The sequence below is a fragment of the Gobius niger genome, assembly GCF_951799975.1.
Source record: "Gobius niger genome assembly, chromosome: 12".
Taxonomy (NCBI): Eukaryota; Metazoa; Chordata; class Actinopteri; order Gobiiformes; family Gobiidae; genus Gobius; species Gobius niger.
This window is the reverse complement of record NC_136863.1, coordinates 32,370,697-32,376,905: the sequence shown is the minus strand read 5'-3', so window position 1 is coordinate 32,376,905 and position 6,209 is coordinate 32,370,697.

Genomic DNA, 6,209 nt, shown 5'->3' with positions numbered 1-6,209 from the left:
AAGCTGCACCTGGTGGAAACTTCGAGTGTTGAATTAAAAAACCAACGCTGATGATTGAGGTTGAACACAGTTGTTTTTACGACTCAAAATGTGATTAATTATAAGAGAACATCACATTTCTCGACTGGTTCACTCGGCCCCGGCTTCCCCCACCTTGGAACGATTCAAACCGAGCCAGCAGACTGATTTCCTCTGTTGAATTCACTGCGATTTCAAGGTCTGCTCGGATGATGGATCTCATACTCTGTCAGTAATATCAAATAATCAGGGAAAACACTTGTGGATGTTCTTTTTTGGTGCACTGGAACACTGTCCCCCGCTCCATCTGCACATTCTACTGTCTGCAAAACGACCAGGGTTTTTACTCCCGCTCGGGACGCTCACGGGGTTTACCCTTTTTACAGGGGTTTCCACGGCGACCGTACGCAAACAAAGCCTTTTTGGATTAGCCCTCTCCTGCCAGCACCATCTGTTGGTTCTTTGTACGGACTCAGTCGCTCTTTGACGGGGGTTTGTTGTATTAGGGGGCGCTTTCGTTGACCTGTGTGTAAATTATACTAGTGTTAGTGCAGAGGGGAAAGAACTGGGCACTCACTCACCGTCACTACGAGGACACTCGAGCTGAAGGACGGACTAGAACTCGCTGAGAGTTTGGAATCGTGTCAATAGACTGCAAAAAGTAATTTACTAGATTAGTTTAAATGTCTCCATTTGAGCATAATAATCCAAATTGTAGTTGTTTTGACTAGTTAAGATGTTGTTGGGCATTTGTCCTAGATTATTTCACTCGTTCTGAGAGGTTTCTGACTCGTTTCAATACATTTCCCCGTTATTTCAAGATGGTTTCTCTGCCAATGGGGAAAGAAAAATGAAATCAAACAAGCAAAAGAATCCAGGTCAGATCAGGAAAAAGGTCTAAATGAGTGAAAACCGCTCAAAACAAGATACATTTCCTCAGTTCAAGTCATTTAAGCCAATGCTTGATATTTACTTTTTGTAGTGTAGAGTTGGGGAATATATGTTCACTGTTACCATGGAGCTCTGCCATGTGTTTGGGTGCTAGCAAACATTTTCAATAGACTAATACTAGCTACAAACAATATTAAAAAGTCATGGAACAGCTCCGTGAGCAACTGAGTCACTGCTGGTAAATACGTACATGTAACTCAGTACACTGCAAAAAGTGGATTCTAAGCAAGTAAAAAATGTCTTACTTTAAGAAATAAGTTCTTATTTTTTCCCTAAAAAGTAATAATGTTTTGCCGAGCAAAGTTTTCTTAATAAAAGGAAAAAGGAAATAAAATCCAGCCATTTCTTGTTCACATAAATTTGCTAAAAAACATGTTAATCAAATAAAGAAAGAACAACTTTTTGAATCTTCTTCAGTTTTAGACAAAGAACATTTTTTCTTATTTTAAGAAAAACTAAGATCAAAACAACTCTTAATGTAAAAACTGCTTCTCACAGAGAGATAATACATTCCATTCTTTAAAGTGGGCGGCTCGGTGGCACAGCGGTTAGAGCCTCAGCTTCACAGCTCGAAGGTCCCGGGTTCGATTCCCACCAGGACGGGGCCTTTCTGTGTGGAGCATGTTCTCCCCGTGTCTATCACTAAAAACATGTACAATAGGTGAATCCTCCAGCAGGTGATTCTGGCCACCAGGCTCCACATCATGGAACCAGATGGAACCATATTTATTAAGAACATTTTGCTCAATAATGTTTGTAATTTAGAACATTTTACTTAAATCAAGCAACATTTAAGTAAAATATCCCACAATGTTTCACTAAATAAGAATGTTTTCCTCAAATTATTCCATTTTCTGAGAACATTTTGCTTAATTCTAGCTTTTTATTTGCTTAAATTTAGTGTTTCTTTCTTGTTTTATGATGAGAAAGATATTCTAGGAAAAATAATTCTTAGCAAGAATAAAATGCTGACCCCATTGGCAGAATGTTTTCCTTCAAACAAGACAAAATGTCTTATTTGAAGATTTTTTCCCTTGTTTTTAGAAAGGTACTTTTTGCAGTGTCCAAATGTTTTCATGTGAACTATAACTCCAGTATTTTACCTTTTGAAAATCTCCATTAGTTTATCATTGCTGCAAATTCCAATGACGCTTAGTGATGACATCACGATCCTGAACTCTATAGAATTCCCAGTAAGAATAATATTTCCTCTGGACATTAATATGACTAATTACTCAGTGTTCAGGATCCAGAGTGAAATACTTAAATTCAATGTAACCATGGAAATCCGCCATTTCCGAGGAAACTAGCTCAAACTATCCGTAGGCGAACACGCCGGGGGAACCTTTGGCCCCAAACATACATGGTGATCTATTCACTGCAGAAATACTGGAATATTGCAAATTCCTCTGAATAATTCCAGACCTTCCTGTTAGGATGTAGCTTTGGGGAGGCTTGGCCCTCCATTGCTTGACAAGGAAATCCGAGAAAGCCACTTCCCTACTTCTGATAAATCAATCTAGAAAGTAGAGAAAAGTATCATGTAACAACTCTGCTGCCAGATCACTACTGGTAATTACATCCAACACACTATAGTGACCAGTGTGTTTGATGCTTTTATGCTTTTATTCGTCATGGAAAATCTTCATTGGTTAATTATACAATGTCCCCCTATTCCCAGAATACTCAACAGTTTTGACACACAATATCAGACTCTCTTTAGTTTCCCTTTTAAACCTTTACTATTATGACCCCGAAGGAAGTTGTACATCTTTTCTTTCCAAGTTCAAAATGCAACAGACACTTGATTGTACTGCATTGTCAGGCAATTTTGCATTGGAAGACAAGGCAAATATCAATAACCCCTGTCAGATACATCTTAAAACAAGTCAATTTATGTGAAAGTAAATATTTCTAAATGGGTAAAAAAGACTCAAATGTGTTACTAGATGATTTATTATTTTACAGAGTCATCCCCAAACCCGCAAATGATCGCTGAACATGCACATTAGTTAACTACAAAAGAAAAACTGGAGAATGAACTGGATGGATGTGGATGTGGGGGCCCCTTGTGGATGTGGGGCCCCATGCATGCGCCCACTCTGTCTTCACGGGGAAACGGCTCTGTCAACTTGGACGTGTCATGAGTGAATCCAGTTCTCTCCCCTCTGCTGTCTCTGCAGGGCTTTATGTGATGACTCCAAGTGTCACCAGCAGGGGGAGCTGTTTTATTTACAGTAGCACGTAGAGAGACGTTGGTTAAATACAGTTTTTCTGATTGCTTTGGCACATTGGTCATGTAAGTCAGAAAAAAATGACTTTTTTTTTCTTATTAATTTACTCAATCGAGAATGTGAATCTTGAGACCTCGGTGTCAAAGCCATCACACAAAAAAACTGTAATTAGGAAACCAACAACCCTTTTTTTTAAGTCTTACTATTCTTACTATCGTTGTGGTACGATTAGCTTACTAATAATGTACAGTATTACTCTTTGTCTATTGCTAAAAGTCTCTTAACAGTTTTTCCTCAATTGATAAGACACTTTTTTCCAGAGCCGTGGGAAGATATTTTAGTTAGGGGGCGCTGAGGGACAAAAATTACCCCCCAAATACTTTTTCTGTGCATAAATCCTGTTTATTAACCTCTTAACTCCCGCCTGAACCGAGAGCATTTTCTCCAGTTCAGCTTTACCCAAATCCTGTAGGCCAGTGTAACACCTCATTTGAAAGACCTACAAAACTAAACTGATCTTTTTCCTCACGTCAGATTTTTTTTCATCACTTTTTTTGTTTTGTTGGGCAGTCGTCTCATTTTTGTCCAATTTTCGTGACTTTTTTGTCACTTTTTCGTCAAATTATTCGCATTTTTTGGTCAAATTCTTGTCCATTTTTGTTAATTTTTTTGTCACTTTTTTGTCAATGTTTTCTCACTATTTTGTCACTTTTTCGACAATTTTTTTCTCAATTTTTCGTCAATTTTTTCTCACTTTTTTGTCAAATTTTTGTCATTTTTTGTAAATTTTTTCTCACTTTTTCGTCAATGTTTTCTCACTTTTTTCACATTTCCATCCTTGTTTTCGTCTCAGTTTTGTCGCTATTTTCACACCTTTTTTCCAGAAGCTTTTGGATTGGGGTAAAGCTGGAGAAAATGTGCTCGGTTCAGGTTGGGAGTTAAGGGGTTAATATTGCCTGCAGTTCACAAACTATCCACCAGGGGCTGCTGCAGCGCCCTCAGCACCCTGGGTTCCCACGGCCTTGCTAAATTCCACTGACTGCTCTAAGCCGCCGACTGACTGGACTCATTTCTCAAAAAACTGGAACTTTTTTTCAAAACCTTGATCACAATTCATGGTTTTCACACCGTTCCCAAAACTCCACTCTCTCTTTGTCAGAGCACTGGCCGCCATTTTGCACTTTTGATTTTCCTCACCCAGTCACAAAATGTTACGGCTTCTAAGCATCATTGAAGGAATAGTATCTTATCAACTGAGGCGATTGCTAACAAAGTTTACACAGCCTGTTGTCTGGGGAAAGGTGTCATTTTGAGTACGTTTCTGCCTGAGCCCTTTAATTTCCCTTTAAAATAATATTCTTTTGCACGAGTTGCTAACAAGGTCTTCCTCCAGCTCTTCCCCGGCAGCTGCAACCCAATGCTCCTTCTACCTATTACCACGGATCCAAAAACAAAAGCAACTCATTTTTTACTTATATTTTACGAAGGTGATCAAAAAACATATTTGATCTTTTTCCCCCCAAAGGTTTTATTGTATTTTCCAAATCGACAACATGTAGTAATTCATAATAATACATTTTATTTCAAGCACCTTTTAAGACACTATATAGCACACTTCAGTAAGAACATAAACGCCACATGTAAAACTCAGTTATAGCTAGCGTAGGGACTGTAGGACTTTGATGGAGTAGCAATAATACAAATACTTATCTATTTTGTGTACTGTTTACCCATAAGTCTATAACGTACTTACTCCCAGTGTTTGTAGCCTCCTTTAAAGACACCTTATACTTGCTGTCGGCCTATACTAGTACATATGAATGTATGAAACAGCTATGTATTACTTGTGAATGTTTTTGAAGTGTTATTATTGCATTTTGGATTAGAATGTTTGGACAATAGTCACGTATCCTGTTCTGACTTTGCAGATAAATAGGCTCCGTGCACCCGAGCGACGCGTGACTTCCCAGTGCGACCTCCGGACCACCGCTGTCCTCCCGCTCTCGCTATTTTCTTCCACAAACAGGTTCACAAACTAGGAATTCAACATTAAACATACAAACATACAACACAGAGTTTAGTTAAAGCTACACCACGTATTGAAATACAAGCTTTTATTTTATGACAGATGTTTCCAGCATTGAAAAATACCTCAAACAAACATGTGATGTTGCTGTGAGCGGCTCAGCTCTCCTACGACATGACGTAACTTTACCGGGAGTGGGTGTGTCTCCGGCTCGTTTCCACGGAGATGTCGACTAAAGTCAGCAGGATTTGAGATTGAGACAGGTTAGGTTCCCATCCAAATCCATTCTTTGATTTCTCACTGCAGAAATAGCTTTTTCTGTTGAGCTGGTCATTAGGAGCATGTTTTGTCCTGATGGCAACAGTAAAGTCCAAAATGTTACGCAGTGTACCTTTAAAAAATAAGCTATAAACTTTAAACTATAAGGCTTTAGGGGCGTGCATGAGAATATTAAAGGAACAGGCCACCGTTTTTACATACGGAGATATGTTCTTACCTGAGCTTTGACGAGTTCTTTAGGACCTGTCTGATCTTCCCCCGTGCCTTCAGTCACGTAAACACAGCGCAGACGGCGTTAGCATTTAGCCTCTCCCTCTCTCCTCTATAGCTCCAAAACAGGTCAAGATAGAAGCTGCCAAGCTCTTCCACGTTTTCCCTATTTAAATATGGTTACGTGAAGTGTTCCTCTACAAAGTGTAATTACACAAAATTAAACAATGTGGATTTTCTAAGCGGATAAAAGGAGGAACTATATTGTAAGGCGTAATAATACCAGGAGTAGTTTCTTTTATTACATTCATTATGTCTTCTTGAGTAACACATTTTAGTTTTTTGGTTTCTTTTTGAAAGACACTAGGTAAAAACAAAACTATTTGAACAGCTTTGTTTGTTTTTACCTAGTGTCTTTCAAAAAGAAACCAAAAAACTAAAATTTAATACCAGGAGTAGTTCGAAATCCGCTTAGAAAATCCACATTGTTT